The 17,764-nt window shown below is 45.2% G+C and overlaps 1 protein-coding gene across 3 annotated transcripts in view; it reads left to right on the forward strand.

Moving 5' to 3' along the window:
- Positions 1 to 4,076: 4,076 nt before the first annotated feature.
- The window catches only part of EPB41L3 (erythrocyte membrane protein band 4.1 like 3), a 149,176-nt gene continuing 135,488 nt past the window's right edge, over positions 4,077 to 17,764 (forward strand). The window contains exon 1 of one of the 3 annotated variants that reach the window (XM_045041438.1): positions 4,077 to 4,203. The gene's annotated coding sequence lies outside the window, so the exon portion shown is untranslated. Of the gene's footprint in view, positions 4,204 to 7,191; positions 7,321 to 7,952; positions 8,054 to 17,764 lie in introns of those variants that run through there. The other 2 variants (XM_045041439.1, XM_045041440.1) reach the window with 2 other exon arrangements.

Consider the following 17,764-nt stretch of genomic DNA (forward strand, 5'->3'; position numbering starts at 1 on the left):
ATATCGATCATGTTTGATATATCACAGTAGTCTCAGATGGTGATAGTTTGGGAGTTGAATTTAGCAATTTTATGGGTTACCAACTTCCATTCTTTGTATTTTGCCATTATATATAAACTGGCCAAATATAGTCTTAATGGATTTTTATTTTTACTTAAGGGGAGAAGAGAATTGAGCATTTAAACCTTATAAAGAACCAAGGATTAGAATAACCTTAAAATTTTTTTTAATTATTCTATTTAAAAGTGCTGAGATTTCTAAAATTTACTTAAAATGGAAAAAGTAAAAAAAAAAAAAACTTAGGAAGTTTTTGTGTATTTTAATACAGTGGAATTTACACAATATGGATTGGCCCTACCTTTATGACTAATATTTTTACAAGAGTATAACATAAAGACAGAAAGGAGGCAAATATGAAATTCTGATGAATAGGAGTGATTTTTTAAAGTGATGTGTAGGCATGTCTAAACTTGCTTCTTCGCATGTGTACATATTTTTGTACATTTTATGCTGCATTTATAATTATTGGTGGTTTTTTTACTTCATTTTGCATCTGTGCTCTGCATGTATACAGACCCCAGAAATGATGTATACAAACCCTGAATGAAGACAGCATCTGGAAGCTTTAATGAGCTATAAACTTGACACTATTCTGAAACCCCAGAAATTCCTAAACAAATTTTTATTTCATTAGAATAAGCTTGTTGCTTTTGAATGAGGCATTAATCCCCATACTTCCCTTATTTGTTGTCCCTGGTAAGGCTGTGGCTGAAGACTTTGTATCCTGATTTCAAGGACTTGATATGCAATTCAGGCGCCTAACATTATCCTGAGCATACAACACGCCTTAACTAGTTGCTGCAAATGTGGCTAACATTTTACTAAAGCATTCTAGGTTGAAAAACAGTCAACTTGAAGTGCTGGAGAATACGGCAGTTTTAAAAAGTATCACAGTGCTTTATGTGATGGTAGTCTGAGGTTGTCAAAGAAGGCAAATGAGTGTTGCATGTCTATTAGAGTTTCGTAGGGTTTGGTGGGTCTTTGATACTCTTCTAAGCCTCATGCTGGAGGGCAAAGTTCTGATGTATTCACTGGACAGATTCTTTACCATTTCTTTCTGGGGTCTTGTTGAGGAGGCTGACCGTAGGGCCGTGATACAATCTGCAAATTCTGCCCTTGCCGTAGCTATCGGGTTGGAGTTCTCTTTGCTCAACAGATAGCAGAGCAGAATACCGATACCAATGAGTCAGTATGCTGATGACACCCGTGGTTGGGTAGAGGTTTGGGGACATCCTGTTTCTATGGTTTGGGGTGAAGTTTCACACACGTCTTTTACCAGAAGTTAGCTATACCCCTTTTCTCTGTACCATGGCTAGATATCTAGATGGCTTGTTGGCCTTCAGTAATATATTCTGTGTGGAGTAGAATAATTTATTCTACTAGATGGATGTGGCAGGGTAAGCCTTAGTACGGTGCTTGAGACCAGAACAGGCATCCTGAGACTTGGGCTGGAGTCATGGAATCCTTGCCCACGTTTCTTGGATTATTTCGGTGGATAGAGTAAACTGGGAATCTGACGGACCGGGTTTGCAGGACAAATCTGCACTAACTCTGGGACTGTGTGAAAGGTATTCCTTCAACCTAAGAGCTGCATTTCTGTAACTTACTGGAAAAGCACCAGAAGGGGTTTCATACTGGTAAGAAGAAGGGCTTCTCTAGGGTTACAGGTGGCTTCATTTTTGGTAGTAGGAGGGATGCAGGGAGAAGTTAGTCTTTACGAAAGAAAGCAAATCCAACTGTAATGGGATCATCGCCCTGCTTTCTACTTAATTTTGTTACTTTCCTTCTCTTTTTCATGTAGAAAAGCGCATAATTAAGTTTCCCGATAAGAGTTAAAAAAAGGTTTTTCGTTATTGCTTTTGCTCAGCAGGTATTGACAAGTGATCGTGTCTTTTTATTTTATAGACCCCTAGTATTTTTGAAGCATAAGGAATGTTGGAGACAGTCTCTTATACATAAGGACACTCAGCCCTCAAATATAGTGACAATTGAGCCCATTGGTCAACATCCATTTATTTAGCAAAAATGTTCAGGGCTTGGCTTGCAATGTGCTCAGTGAGGCACTGTGGGGAGACAGAGAGGACTATGAGGGGCTCCTGCATGATATTAGTAAGGTAGAAGTAAACAGTTATTACAGAGATGGGAGCATGTTACCGGTAGGGCTGAATGCTGTACATGAGTTTTTGTTTGGTATTTTTCTATCTGTGCTAGGAAAAACAAAAAAGACAAGCTGAGAGCCAAAGATTTGCATAGCAGTTGTTTCCCAGATTTACTGTTTAACTATGAAGCAGTATGGTTTTTACTCCAAAATTTGAATTCGTGGGATATTAGGATAATTAGCTAGGTACTTCTAACTTTTAAAAAATAGTATTTAGTATTCTCACATTTTCTCCCAAGAAAATAGACATCTGTACGTTTTTGCTGATTTTCTCCATCACCAGAAAGAATACGATTTGTGAATCAGGGAGAAAACAGTTTGCTTTCGATTTAAAAAAAAAAAAACAGCAGAAATATGGCAATAAAGTGAATGAAAATATGAAGCCATCTGTGTCTGAAATGATAATGTCAACTTGGTTTTTGTTGTAAACAATACAGTTTGTTCAAGTCCACTTCTAAAGGAGAGCGTTTCACACAAACATGGAAGAAAAGCCTTTCTTCATTCACAGATCTGACATGCCACAAAGCCATATAAGTACAAATCTGGTATGTGTTCTCCTGTAGCCCAGACAGAAAATTAATACAGGTAGTCCCCAGATATATTTTCCAGGATTTGAACTATCACCTTTATCTGTCACTTGACACTTCAGGTCCTTGTTACCCGTGACACTTGAGGCAATGCCAACATCGCTTCCTATCAGCGTCTTGTATTTGCCTATGCATTCTCCAGGTCACCAGCTTCTTTTTCCTTTGACAGAACTTAAGCCACATTCTCTTGCTTCGAATTTCCCAAAGCTGCACATCTCCCACAGGATACAGGTTCAGAGACTCCATAGCAACATAGCAACCGTGATTTTCCAACCTTCTCTCTCTCGCCACCTGAAAAATGCCCCCCTCCCCTTTTCTAGAGCTTTTGCCCTGTCCTAGAAACCCAGGCCAAGTCTCCCCACCTCCAGAGGCTTCACTGGCAGACCAAGCCTGTTAATCTTGGCCACAGTCTTTGATTCTGCACCACATCTTTGGCACCCAATAGTAAATGCCATAGTTTTGTGAATCCATCACCCGCCTCTCTCCCCTTAAGTGAGAGGGTGCGTTCCAGAAAGGGTGACCAGGAATATTTAAAGAGGGCCGTAAACACTTTAGTAAATATGCCCTGGCTGCTTGGCTGGAGCTTAGGTGTTGTGACCCTACTCAGAATAATTTCTTTCACTTGTAAATCAGAGCATCCGCCCCCTCCTCTCCCTTGCTGCTGAAAGCCTGGCCGATAAGGACTTACTTCCCTGAAAGACTTGGAAGCTTGGGAGACCACCTGTAACTTGTGGACTTCTGTGGTGGGAGGTGGGAGTCAGGAGGCGGGAGCTACCAAAAGACAGAAAACCTCTCCCGTCCCCCTTTTAATTCAAGTGTTCCCTATTAGCTTAATATTTCTTGAACACCCACCTGAGCAAGAGGCCACCAATTTGAATTTTATCTTTAAAAAAAAAAAAAAGGAACATTACTGCAGTCCCTGAGCCTATAAATTACTCACCTGCTGGTCGGGACACCCTCCCCCCGCTCTCACAGGGACTGTCTGGGAGGCGTGAGGAGGGGACAGAGAGCCGGGGCAGTAATCTCAAGTGGAGACCCAAAGGCTAACGCTATTGGCGACTGTCTCGAGGCGTTGTCCCCGCGTCTGCTACCCCTGCGCCAGGATGGAGGGGCCAGTTACAACCTAACTGTCCTAAAGTGCCGCGGTGGCCCCCGCCCCCGCAGCTGGGAGGCGAAGGCAGGACGCCGCTGGCTTGCTCTGCGCCGGCTCTGGGCGTGTGCCCCCGCCGCAGCTCCGCGGAGCCTCCGAGCCGCCTGCAAAGGGGGGCGGGGAGCGGCGGCGAGCAGCCCGCGTCTGCGGCTTCCTCCCCACGCCCGAGCCTCCTGCGCACAGCCGGGAGGACGCGAGCCCGAGCCTCGTCCCCACGCCGCGGCGCGCGGGCTCCCTGCCCAGCCGAGGTAACTTTTCTGGCCGCCGGAGCGGGGGGATCGGAGGGGGGTCTCCGGCTTGAGAGGCGCGGAGGACGAGCCGGAGGCCGGGGGCGAGGCGCGCGGGGTGCGCGGCTGACGCGTGGCTCCGGCGCCGCACGGCCGCCCGAACTGCGGGAGCCCGGCCCCGGAACCCGCCTGCCCTCCGGCCGGGACCCCCGCGGGGCCGGGCCGAGCCGGTGCGCTGCGCGCCGCGCCGGGGACGTGCCCGCTCCGCCCGCCGCTCTGCAGCATCGGCTGGGCCGACGCGCGGAGCCTGAGCACCGGCCTCCGGCCTGGGGGCCTCCCCCCGGAGCCCTGGCCGGGAGGGGCGCTCGGTCCCCGCGTCCCTTCTGTACCAATTTGCCCAGATCCCCCGTTTGGGGCGCCATGTTTTAAGTTACCCCTCGGGCCGGGGGCGAGGGAGAGGCGGGCTGCGCGGGGAGGGGCGGGGGACCGGGGGCGACACTGCGGCGCCGCCCGGGGCGGGCGGCCGGCCGGCGGGAGGGGCCCTGCGCTCAGCGCGCCGCGGCTTGCGGGCTCGTCCGGGTTGCCGGGCGCGGGCGCGGCGCGGGGCCGGTAAGGTGCGCTCGGCACAAAGCATCCCCGCTCGGGAGCGGGCCGGCCGCTTTTATGTAACTTGTCGCCTTCCTGGAACTGGGGCGGCGTCCCCCGGACGGCGGCGGGGGCTGCAACCGGCCCCCTGGGGGAGGAGGAGGGAGCGTCCTAGAGAGGTTGCTTCTGGCCCGGCACCTGCGGCGCCCCCAGCCCCGGCCTGAGCTCCCCTTGCCCCCTGCGTTGGAGCCGGAGCGCGGGGAGGCCGAGGGGCGGGGAGCCGCACTGCTCACCTGGCGCTCGAGGGACTGCGAGCGGCCTCGGGAGGTGTCTGCGAGGGCGGCTTTGCGGCGCGTGGGGGTGGGGAGGCCGGGGCTTCGGACCGCGCGAGTCGTGGTCTCAGCCAGTTCCGGGCGGGTGTTTCCCGGCTCCTGCCGTGGGGGCTCGCTCTCTCGGCTTTCGCCTCTCATCTCGCCCTACTTCTTCCCCTCCCCCTTTTCCCTCTCGGCTCCATCCCCCGCCAAGTTCATGGCTTCTGCAATGCGGTGGGTGTGGTTACCTAGTAAATGGTAACTGGTCCTTTGCAGTGCGAGCAGTCTGTTCTTTCGGGGGGGTTTATACCTACGAATCCAAAGTTTTCTAGGGTTTTCTCCTCCAGTTGCAGCCAGGGTTAAAGTTGGAAAGAGATTGTTGCAGAACAAACAGAATGATAAAGAAAACATGTGGTATTAATTACGTGTGGAGGCTGGGCTGGGAAATCCTGAGAGGGCCAGGCAGTCCAGCTAATGCACTGCTTCCATTACGTGTTTAAGTTGGTGTTTCAGTGTTTTTACATTAGTCTTGCAGTCCTGCAGAATTGCTTTTGCAGATATCCTGCCTGACCTTTTTGGGGGCTCCTTTTAGGCTCTCTGAGGTGGCTAGGTGTACTGGAGGTTCCCTTCGTTAACATTAACATCCCTGGTGGCAGAGTCTTCACTCTTAGTCCTAAAAACATTCTTTTTAAGTTTTACTCTGATACTGAAAGTCTCAAGGGATCAAACATTATAAAATTACGCTTATACCTGGGAGCCCCGGACCCAGGGCCAATTGCTGCAAATTAAGCAGAGAAGCCCCGTTAAGAAACGGGAGCACATCAAGCTTGAGTGAACTCTGGGGAATAGGAGGTGATTTATATCTTGACTTAGAGTTTTTAAGAAATGCATCTTAATTTTGGTTTCAAACTTTTAAAAAAAAACTTTAGTTGGCGTAACAAAGTTGTGAAAGGAAATAAAGGCTAGATTGAGAAACCCAACTGTAATTGGTTAATTTCACAAAGCACTGATAAAAATGTCTGAATACCAAAGACTTTTATTTGCATTATAATTTTCTGATGGTTTTGAAAAGCAAAATATATCAGATGCACAAGTTACTGCATCAAGTTTAGCTAATCCACTTCAGGCAAATAATTTTTTGCAAAAAAGGACGTTTTGTGAATGATTGATCAGTAACAAAAAAAAGTAGCCACTTTATTTAATTTGTAATACCCCTTTTAGGTGAAGGATTGAGAAGATACAGGTCAAAAATCAGTGTCTCAGCAAACTGTTTACATTTAATTTTCAAGCCATTTCTTCGTGAATGTGATTTAGGTTAAAGGCAGTTTCTGTCAATTCCTTACAGTGCTTGGACTTTGGCCAGCTTTGAGTTGTGTTGAAACAGAAGACCAGGGAGATATATATATATATATATATATATATTTTTTTTTTTTACTTGATCAGAAGCTAGTTTATACATACGTTGGTTTTTTAAAATTGTTTGGTCAAATGCACTAGGGGCTGCCCAGATGGAAGAGGGGCAAGGCTTTGTATATCGAGAGATGTGGTATTGTCATTATCTTGTGAATCTTTTCTGGATTTACTATATGTGGGATTAAAATATGGCAGGAATTTTTTGTCCAGAGTATTGTCTTACATGTTGTGATATACATATTCATCTTCTGCTTTAAAAAAGTCTTAAAATTCACAAATTAGAATTCATGTCCTCTCCATGAAGAGAGAGGCTGAAAAATATACGTTTCTCTTCTGTGAGAATTTGACTCTAATGAAGAGAGAGGCTTCTGATTTACTCGACTGCCCTGATCCTCTTTAATTCCCATAGTGTCTTCCAAGTTTCCAACTACAGTTTCCCCCCCTGAATGTCAGCTTTATTATGGAAGATAGACTTACTATTGAAAACCACGAATCAAATTCATCTTTAGCACGACTTCCTTTTAGAGAGATCTTGGGTGGTGCAGTTGCTACATCTTTCAAAAGGCGGGCTAGCTGCTAATTTGTTGGGAATTCATCAGACACTCCTGAGGGTTCTGCTGTCATTTGCCTTGGCTGCAAAGAATTGTGTGCTCAGAAGGGAGAACTGGAGCAGTGAAGTCATTGCCCTGCCTGGTGTTGTGACATCACTATGGCTCAAAGGAAACAAGGGTGGGGCAGGCAAAAGCAGACGGTCTGAAGCATCTTGCTGCCTTTAACTTTGCCTGATAAATGAATGAGACTCCTTTCTCAAGTTGAACTGCGCCATAAGGTATTGTGAATTCAAGGCTGTGTAGGAAAGTATGTTCCATAGATCAAAGAAGAAGAGGTTTTTTTGTGAAATAGTAGAACCCATTGAGTATTCCTTTTATGGGGGAAAATACTGTAATCTTTAAAAAGGGTCATTTCAAAAATTATCTAGAGAGCAAGAATAATGAGTATATAATTATGTTTATGCACAGAGCCAATATATCTATATATATATTTTTTGCTATTCTTTGTACTAAAAGAGCATTCTTATTCTTGCTAAATTTTTGGTTTAGGTAATTAGCGTTGTGTTTTAAAAGTAGCTGTGGTCTATAAAGATAGTGTATTTTCTGGGTAGGCAGTATTCTGATTTATTTTTAAGTGATGTGATTGCAATTGGCAACTGGCAACGATGGAAAAAGCTAGAGATTTCACAAGCTTGCAAGATATCTGCAGTGATTTGGGGTAGTTGATTTCCATTTAAAGTTTTGTTTGGCAAATTATTTTATAATTTAACATTTTAATTCTAACTTAGATTTCTGGTGCACAGATGATCACAGACACATTTCACCCAAATTAGTATTGAATAAATTATAAGCAGAAGTCTGAAATTCTGAAGCTGTAAAGTACATTTCGTGTTTTGATTGCTGAATGCAGTGTGGCGTGAGCATGAAGAAGTGAAGACCTATAGAATGGCTGCAGACCTTCATTGTCTTGTTTTCTGCCTCCCTGGTTAAGATGACTGTCGTGTTTTTCATGTGAGTGTATTATGCCTGTGGAGGTCCTGGGCAGTTCTTAACTGGGTAGCTATTCCAGAGCACATTTCCAAAGCAAGGGGTGGGGGTGGGGGTGGGGGGGGGGGAGGGAAGCTGGAAATGGGAAGAATAACACAAGGAGAGAAGTTGAAATTAGATACCAGGACTGCAGATCACTTGGTGGAAATGTCTTCGGTATTGCATTTTTAGACCGCGTGGTGATTGGTTAAATTGCACACTTTAGAATGGTAAGCTTCTATTAGCACCAAACCTCTAATTCTTTTGTAATTTGCAGTAGGGAGAAAAAGCTGACAACTTAATTTTTAGATTGCTGACATTTTGATACGCTGTTCTTGTAGCCCTTCCTTACAGACTTAAAACAAAAAAAAGGAAAGAAGCAGAAAGGTCTGAATTGGACCTAGGAAAAAATGCAGCATTTAACCTGCTTCGTGCGTTTGTTTTTTCTCTCCAGTTTTACTTGAGTGAGCGAGTGCCTGATGTGAGTAGGATCTTCTTTTTCTTGGAGCTTCCTCCCCAAACCAAGTACAGGTCTAAACACTTATAGCATTGAGTAAATACTCTTGGACTTGAATGAAAAATGAGGCCACTTGTGACTTCTGCCTCCCTACAAAAAAAAAAAAACATTTGAAAAGGCTTCAAAAGCACTGCTGCTTTATTTAAAAATGAGAATTATCGGGCCCGCGTGTGCAGTCATTATTTTTCGTGGCATGATCCTTTTCATAACAAGCTTGCTATTCTGCCCATAGCTTGAATGAGGTAGGATCTGGAGGTTTTCCCCTATCAGAGAAGAGAATACTGCAGGTACCAAGAGAAAAAAAAGAATGGCTTCTTTAAACGGAAGATCTGCAGGCGGCCTGCTTCCTCTCCTGCCAGCTCTAATTGGTGTCATGCAGGACATCAGTGTGGAGGGAATTCTCAGAAGACAAGGAGGGGGATCTCTCTGAGTGAAGTGTGGCACAAGCTGAAAATGGATTAGGGCTGGGTGACGATCTTGATCCTGACGTCGGACGAAAACAGAAGACGATTTTTCTGTTGTAGATCTCTCCTCTGCGGTCATTTTTGTACGTAGCGTTTACATTGTCAAACGGGGAGTTTCTGTGTATTTCTGCGAGCCCCAAACTTCGTCATTTCTGGGACAAACTTCTCTTTTGGCGTTTTGACGTGTCTGAAACGGGGATGTGACTTAACAGTTATCCTCAGCCATGTGGCAACTTATTTCAGTGATTGGAGCCTGCATCAGAAATTGGAGATTGGAGGTCAGCTGATTGGAAGAAAATCTCGGAGGAGTAATGGCCCCGGGAAGAAATAGTGCCTCACCAATGATATGTAGGAGATGGCTGCGGAAAAGCACAGACCACAGTAACTGAGCCGGCCTGCCATTCAAAGGAGTTGGAAATCTGACCCAGTAAAGAATTTGTAGGAATACCTCTGCCAGATGATTCTGTTTCCGTGTACTTATTTATGCAAAGAATACCTAAATATTCTAAGAGTTCTTTAAATAACTTAAATGAGAATTCCAACGTATGAGTCACAGCTCGATTGGTGGAGTGCTGTATAATGTGATCTCTTGCAACGAAGGAGGTCCTGAATTTTACGGAAGCTGGTTTGTCACTTCGCTATGCAAAATTTTTTAAATGCTTTATAGCGCTCAGTGCTTACTGATGTGGCTCATTCTGTGTATTAGCATTATGTTTCTTATGTGTGTCCCTTTATAGGAAACCTCTATCGAATGATCTTCATCTTCTGTTTTGGTCCTTGGAAGATGGTCGGACTTTGATTGAGATTTGTCATTGAGAAGACATTCCGGATTAGGACACTCCAGAAGTCAACAGGCCTAAATTTAGCTGGAGTGTGGCTTTTATTTACACTAGGGAGTAGTAGGAGACAAGTTGAAGGAGGAAGAGTGGGGCCTGATCGTGGAAGGTTTTTTAGATACGAGGCTAAAGAATATTTGGGGCTTTACTGGAGAGTGGGGAGCCCATGAGGGAAGTTGAGTAGGGAAGAAGAGTGTTTGGCTGGTGATGAATATAAGGATATATTGGAAGAATAGGAGTCTGGAGATAAAATGGTCTTGTGTTAATGGCCTAATCCAGAATTTTTCCGAAATGCATTGTAAGGATTTCTCTCCTCAGTGATTGATATTTTGGCAACTCCATATATTTTTTGTGGTCACATTTAGTCGGAGATCAGTGGCCCACTTTGGGGCTGTTCAGAGTGGAAATTAGGTCTATGGAAGATGGGAAGATTTTCATGGTGCTTATTTATCCTTCCAACCAAAATACCTTTGTTATTTGAGATTTTAAAAATAGTGCTTAAAATGGCTTCGAATATATTCCAAAATCCTGAAAAAGAGAAAAAAAAAATCTCGTCCTCTAAAGACAGCTGCTTTTAATATTTTGGGCAAACACGCTTCTGAAGCTATCTCTTGGAATGTATAATATGCTGTAGCAGAATCGGACAGACTTGGGTTGGGCTCCCAGTCTCGCCGTTTGATGGTTCTGTGACCCGGGTCAGGTCTCCCCTTGGAGTCTGTTTCCTCATTTCTAAAATGGTCTTCATGCTTACATCTCCAGGATATGAGTATTAACTGATAGAACACATGCTAAGCACGACTCATAGTCACTGATACATAAGTGCTTAGTAAATAGCAGTAGCTTTATTTTGTGTATGTATGGATTCAGATGGGTACATAATATTTTACAAGAATAGATTTCTAGCTTACACATTAATATGTAACCATTTTCCTTTTTATGTAACAGTATGTCCTGGGAAGCTCTCTCCTGTATACAAATCTGTATCTGTGTCGTTATTTTTAATGGGAGATAATAATTTTCTTTGGGTCCTATGCAGTAAGGTGAAGGATCATTACCTTAATGATAGTGGTTATTTGAAGTCTTGTCATCCAGCCCCTCCTCCTCCTGCTGTTGCCTGTACTTTTCATCATTTGTCTTGTAGCACACACATCAGAGGGCTGCAGTAAAAACAGGACACTTAAGCAAAATTAAAATCTCGAATGGCAGTTGTGTACATCTCAGTGTTGTGTGCGCATATTTAGTTCTAAAACAGTCGGACTTTAGCCATATGTTTCTTTGTCACAGACGAGGAGTCTGGAGTTCTCTCTTGTCCAGCAAGAGAGTGGATGCGGAAGTGAATACGAGAGAGGCAAATGTCCGGGAGGAGACAAGAGCCCCAAACGGGTTTCATTTCTGTATTTATTGACTGCTCAAGATCTTACACACGTGGTGAACGTGAAGGAAACAATCAGACCGTAATCGTTCACTTGTGTATAAGAAGCGAAGGGTCTGGGGGGCAAATGGAGTTTGCGATCACGGCACATTGGCTCCAGATGGAAAGTTAATTCCTGCAGGTGGTAGAACAAGTTAACTTGTGATCCCACTACAGTATCTCACTAGCTAACCGGGGGCCCTCTCGCCCTGTGGCGGCAGCTTTCCACCCTAAGCTTTTTTCTAACCCATCTATGTGAGCAGGGCCCATTTCCCCACATTTCTTGATTTCTTTTCACCTGTAACGTGTAGTCTGTTCACAGTGATCTCCCACCAGCACAGCTTAACCTTTAGGTCCCAGGGACCCACGGTCTCCCCACATGCATTCTGGCACATTCCAACAGGCAGCAGACACCACAGCCTGTAACTGAACTAGACTCTGAGTTCAGAGTCTAGACACTTGAGAGTCTGGGATAGTCTAGGAGGTGTGGTAGGGGCATCGGGCTTCCAGACAGCCTTGTTCTGACGTCTGAACCCTCCCTTTGTCTTCAGCAGTGAGGGTTAACAAATGTCAGATTCGGTTCACGGATTTCATGCAGGTGCTCCAGGGATGTGGGCCACTCTGTTGTTTTATAGACTAGCCCATATTTTTGACCCATCTTAGGTTTACTTGAAATCCATCTGGTTTTCCCTACATTCATGTGGCTAAGGAAAATAGCTTTATGGTCTCAAGATGGCGCTAACTGGAAGGGTGCACCTAGACTTCTACTAGGTTGCCATTGTGGAGTCTGAGCTTGAGGATGGCCTGGAAGTTGCTTGGTGATTTGTATCTGGAGTTACATCGTGGAGGGAGAATTCTAGATTTTTTGTTTACTTCATGCCATTATTTTGTGCTAATAGGTGCTGACTTTTATGAACTTGAGCTTAAAAGGAATACTGTTAGTGGACAAAGCATGGGGTTGGAAAAAGCATAGAACTGACTGGTTTGCTCAAGGCATTTGGAAAGCCCTTCCCCTTAAATCCTGAAATCGAGGTAGCAGTAATTCATGGGGAGGAGCTATGTTGTAGAATCAAATACAGTGAGCTGGAGTAGATGTGGGTCAAAACATCTGCTCACCTTCAGTTAAGTAACTTCGGGCAGGTTGCTTCATTTCTCCGGACAACGTTTCCCAGCTGTGAAATGGCGGTGATCATGCCAACCAGAAGGTTGAAATGAGACCTATATATCCCAAGACCTCTAGAGCCATGTGCAATGAGAATAGGCACATAGTAAACATTTTGCCATTTAAGCTACTTTGTTGTTTGCCTACTTTGCTTGTTCCTAGAGACCTGTTAGGAATTGTGAGCCTCCAAAGCTAAATCTGCAAGAGGAGTATGGAATTTGGGGAACATTCCACCTCAAACTCCATAATGCTAAAAGATGACCCTCAATGAGGCTATAGACTTTTGTCAACTTTGCAACTCCAAATGACAGCTGTAGGGGTTTGCAAGGAGTTAGCCCCGGTGGCTTTCAAATTTTCATGTGTAACAGAACTAGTGGGGGATTTGTTAAAAAGCAATTTCTAGGGATCCGTCCATAGTTCTCACTCGGTAGATCTGGAGCTGTGTCCAGGCATCTGTCTGTCCCAACGGGTGCTTCAGTGGATATTAATTCTGTGACCCCTGGACTGCATTTTGTGATTGCTATCTTACAGAATCTTTCTCGACAACTTTCTAGTTTATTGGCTTTTTTTCTAGTGAATATGTAATCTGGAAAGGTAATGCACTAAATAGTACTAATGTTTGAGAGAATGCTCTGCATAGAGAGCCCTGCCTCGTTTTCACTGTGGCTGGTCTACCGCTTAATCCCTCTTGTGGCCCTAGGAAATTAACTTACAAGACTAAGGAAGTTAGGATTAAAGGTTAGTTTTCTTATCTGTTCAAACAGGATGATGGTAGTTCTGTAGCATAAATGTCGGGAATATTAACTGAGTAAGTAAAAATACGTGGCTCAGTATGTCTTCGGTTGGGTTAATTTTCTTTCTTTTAAAATAGAGTATAATCAGTGGAGAAGATATGCTTCCATGAGTAAAGGTGATTCTATTGATCAAAATCATACTTAGCTATTTGGGTTTTATAGATATTTTTAAGCTGCTATGAAGTTCTTCTATATGTGAAAATTAAAAGCTTTGTGTGTGCAAATGTTACCATTTTTAGTGGTATCATATAAATGGTAAATGGCCCGCTTACATAATGATGCATGTTAATGAGCACTATTTTTCTATATTCCTGTCCAGGAAGGACATACTTTTCACTTCTCTATGTACAGAGGCAACAAAAGCCAGTTGTGTTTCATACTTAGGTTACATCAGTTTCTCAGGATCTAAAGATGAATTCCAGAGGGAGTTTCCAGACCTTGGAGCTATAGTTACAGTGCAGCTTGAAGGGTCTTAAGGAGCTTTCCTGACAGCATGGCTCTTGGAACAGAGAGGCAGCAAGTGAGATGAGTCGTTTAACCATCTTCAGACATTGACTTTTCTCCCTCTCATCGCTATGTCTCCAGATGTCACCAAACTTGCATCTTGGAACCACCTGTCAGAGTGCCTGAGCAATAAGATCATATATGGGAAGGGTAAAGGCTGGCATATACAGATATCAGTAAATTAAATTTCATAATCTCTTTTTCTACTTAATTTCCAGTGAAACGTTCCTCTGAAACATTTACTAGTTTTACCGGCTCACCATCGTACCTGTTCTTTCCACCTGCTCTTATTTAAGAGTTGGCTTTCAACCTAGTGATCTCCTTGCCCGCAACTTCCTCTGGCTAGAATCGTAAACCACCTTCTGTGGACTTCTAGCGTGCCAAAGAGTCCGTGTTGCTGGTCAGCTCAAACACAGCCCCCTGAACGAGCCCCTCCACTCTGCCCTTGGCAGCTGTCCACACTCTGTGTCTCAGTGAATATTTTAACTGTCCTCCACGGTGAATCCAGGTCTTCTCCACCCAGGCCAGCTTCTGTCCCAACTATTCCTTCTCCAGATGACTCCGGTTCCAGTGTCTGGCAGCCTAAAGAAAGAAGCAAAACAAACCAACCCCGTCTTTTGACTCCGCTTCCTCCTCCAGCTTATTGCCCGTGTTTCTTTTCAGCTGCTTGGCGGTGAGCCAGACTTCTTTGAAATTATGATTTGTCCAGGCAGGATGCTCATTTGGCAACAGTGATAGTTAATTTTAAGACTCACTCTAACGTATACCAAAATACACATCTAGACTCTAAAGACCGGTGATGTGCGCCAAAACATGGCACTTTGAGCCTTTGTAAAGTTTTGCTCCTTTATTCGTTTGTTTACTCCACAGATACTTACGGAAGGCTCCTTATGAACCTGGTACCTTGCCTGGTGCTAGGATTACAGCACTGAACAGGACCGAGCAGACCTATGCTTTCCTGTTCGCCCTGGATTTTAAGCAGGGGGACAGGCAATCAGCAAATAAGTGTGGTTGCAGAGAATGACGAATGCTCTGAAGCAGGACCAGATCACAGACTGTGGGTGTAGAGGACTACTTGAGATACTATCATGTGGGGACTTTTAACATTATACAAAGTCCTTTCTGTTCGTATCCCTTCTCTTTGGGTGCGACACCAATTCTCCGGTGTAAGTGGCCCGGGGGCAGGAACCGCATCTGTAATCATCCTGTGTCGTTTCATTCAGCCATGTCAGTGCTGAATTAATAGCTTTCACTCTTGTCACGCCTTTCCTGTGCCTACCTTTCCGGTGCTGTTATTTTGACTTTGAATACACATTCTCTTCTTTCTCGTTTAGTTTCTTCTCCTGTCCCACTCAGGTGTCGACCAACTGTGAAGCTAATGATGCTTGTTACTTAAGTTTGAGTTTGACATTTTATAATCTTAAAGAACGTCCCCCAAATTGTAAAAGTTTTTGTGCTTACGAAAGCCTAACATCTGCCTCTGAGCCTAACCCAGTTTCAGCTGCCCCTTTGCTGAGTTCTGACTGCAACTCTGGTTAACGGGATCCAGAACCTTGGCCGTGTCCCAACTCATTCATGTTCTGAAGTATCTCACGGGTATACACGGCAGACATTCCAAAGGCTTGTGTTTATGTGCAACTTGGCTAAAAGAAGCCCCCTGAACCTCTCTGAGCAAGAGCTCTAAATTTACAGTAACCTCTTCCTTCTTCCCATAGAATTATGATGACGAGGTGTGTAATTGACGTGAAAGCACTCTTCCAGCTGCGAGGATGCATACGATAATAATCAACAGTCTTGGTAGGGAGTTAGGATGGCAAACGTTAGGGGAAGGAACATGTTTGACTTCTTTCCTGCTCTGCTCCCACCGTTCTGTGCCTTCACTTGCTCTGCTCACAGTGGAATGTATGCTGAGTACTCACTAAAGGCCGGCACCGTGCAGGTGTCAGCAATAGAGCAGGAGGGAAACGAACAGCAGTACTGACTCTCCTGGGGCTGCCTGTCCCCCAGGGCACAGAGATAAGTAACTGCCTGCTTGGCAGCTCCCATCCGCCATGACTGGTGCGTAGTAGGGGAATTGGGGCACTAGATGAGCCAAAGGAACCTCACCTACGCAGACTTGGGTGTGTAGTCCTGGAAGGAGAGGACAAGATGTCCGACCTAAGACCTGAGCACCGTGACCTAGCATGGGCGTGTGACAGAAACAAGGGAGGGCTGTCAGGGTCTAGGGTAGGCTAGGAGGGGGTGTTTGAGGTGACTGGGAATCCTGTACAAAAGCCGAGAGGAAAGAGGGAGCTGAGTCACTTCAGGGAATTGAAGGAACTAGCCTCTGGCTAAGAAGCAGGATGGGATCCAGGGATAGTAGGGAGAAGGTAAGACGAGCTTTGGAGGCCGCTAGGCTTAGCGTTCAGGGCCCCATGAGCCATCACCTGGTGGGTGGTACAGAGGCAGTTGCCCTGTTGGAGGATGTGGTCAAATGTGAATTTCAGAAAAGTTACTTTGGCTCTCGTAGTAACCTGGGGAATTTACTTTTTAGGGGACGATGTATCAGTTGTAGTTAAAATTACTGTTTTTGAGTCATTTGAGTGAACAAATGAATCAATAAACTTAATAAGTCCTGACTGCACAGCCATCTAGATTCATAACTTTGGGAAATACTTAGCCTTAAAAATTTCACTTCGGTTTTCTATAAACTAGGAATAATCACACTTCACAATAAATCTGCCCTTCCAGGAACCCTGTAAGTCCTTTACACGTTAAGTACTCACCGCCCAGGGAAGAATTCAGGGTAGTTTGAAGTAAGGACATGGTCCTGGAGATGGAGGGAAGTGAGTCACTCGGGGAAAGTGTTGAGGAGGTGGGACTTAGGAGGTGGAATTGGGACGCTAGGTGATGCGTCAGGTTGGGGAGGTGGGGGAGAGGGGAGTGGCCCCACTTACTGCTCCTGAGCTTACATCCACCAGGGGGAGCCCTGGGGTGATGGTGGGGTTAGTGACGGTGGCACAGTCGTCAGGAGTTGGGCCCAAGGGTCCTGTGGGACCTCCAGGAAGAGATGTCCAGGAGCCTTTACACAGGAGTCTGCCCACTGGAGAGGTCCAGCTTCAGGGTCAAGACTCGGAGTCATTAAAATAGGAAGGTCATTAAAGCCGGGGAAGATGAGTGCAGTATCCTACAGAGAGGACGTCGGGGAGATGTGTTTCAGGAAGGAGCGGCGTCCCGGGCTCCTGAGTACCCAGGAGATCCCGTTCCCGAAACAGTTTTGCATTTAGTGGCCTCGAGGCTGGCCAGCTCTCAGTCAGGAGCCCAGAGAGGTGCCCATTTCCCTGCTCTCATTTCTCTCCCCGGCCCAGGGCGTCCAAGGGGTGGGGTGGACTGTAGTGGGTTCAGGAGAAGAGGAAAGTAAGGAAGTAGGAGAAGTGCACACAGTTGCAGGGCTGGGTTAGCTGGGTTCTCATAGAAAGACTGGAAGCATGGGCTATGAGGTATGAGACACCCTATGAATTTCTGTCCACAGTGTTTTATTCTTTTTAAAGAAGTATATTGAGAAGCAAAGGTGACATTGCTAAAAATACCACCTATGTAGAGAAGGGGCTGTATTTAAAATTGTGACAGGCAGCTTACTCTAAAGCACTGAGCATAGATTTGCCGTGTTTTCTTTTATACAGCCCTATTCTGTAGACCGCGAAAGGTTCTAATTTGAGAAAAGTGCCAGAAAAGTGATGACGGCCTTTTCATTCCCTTCATTCGCCCCCTTTTCTCCTCGTGGTAACAAATGATTCTACGAGGGGGAAAATATTCTTGATCCTAGCTGAACAGAAGTGCTGCCTTTTACTCAAAGGTGAATGTCAAGACGACCCACGGATGGTGAAGGAACCCGAGGATGCTGGGGTAGGGTTGAGGATTCTTTGCTGAAAGCAGTGCAGAATATTTCGGATCCACAGAAAGGTGGAGGCATAATATGGTGACCCCCCTGTGTACCCACCGTGCAGCTTAAGAAGTAGAACAGAAGTG

The sequence above is a fragment of the Felis catus genome, chromosome D3, assembly GCF_018350175.1.
Source record: "Felis catus isolate Fca126 chromosome D3, F.catus_Fca126_mat1.0, whole genome shotgun sequence".
Lineage (NCBI taxonomy): Eukaryota > Metazoa > Chordata > Mammalia > Carnivora > Felidae > Felis > Felis catus.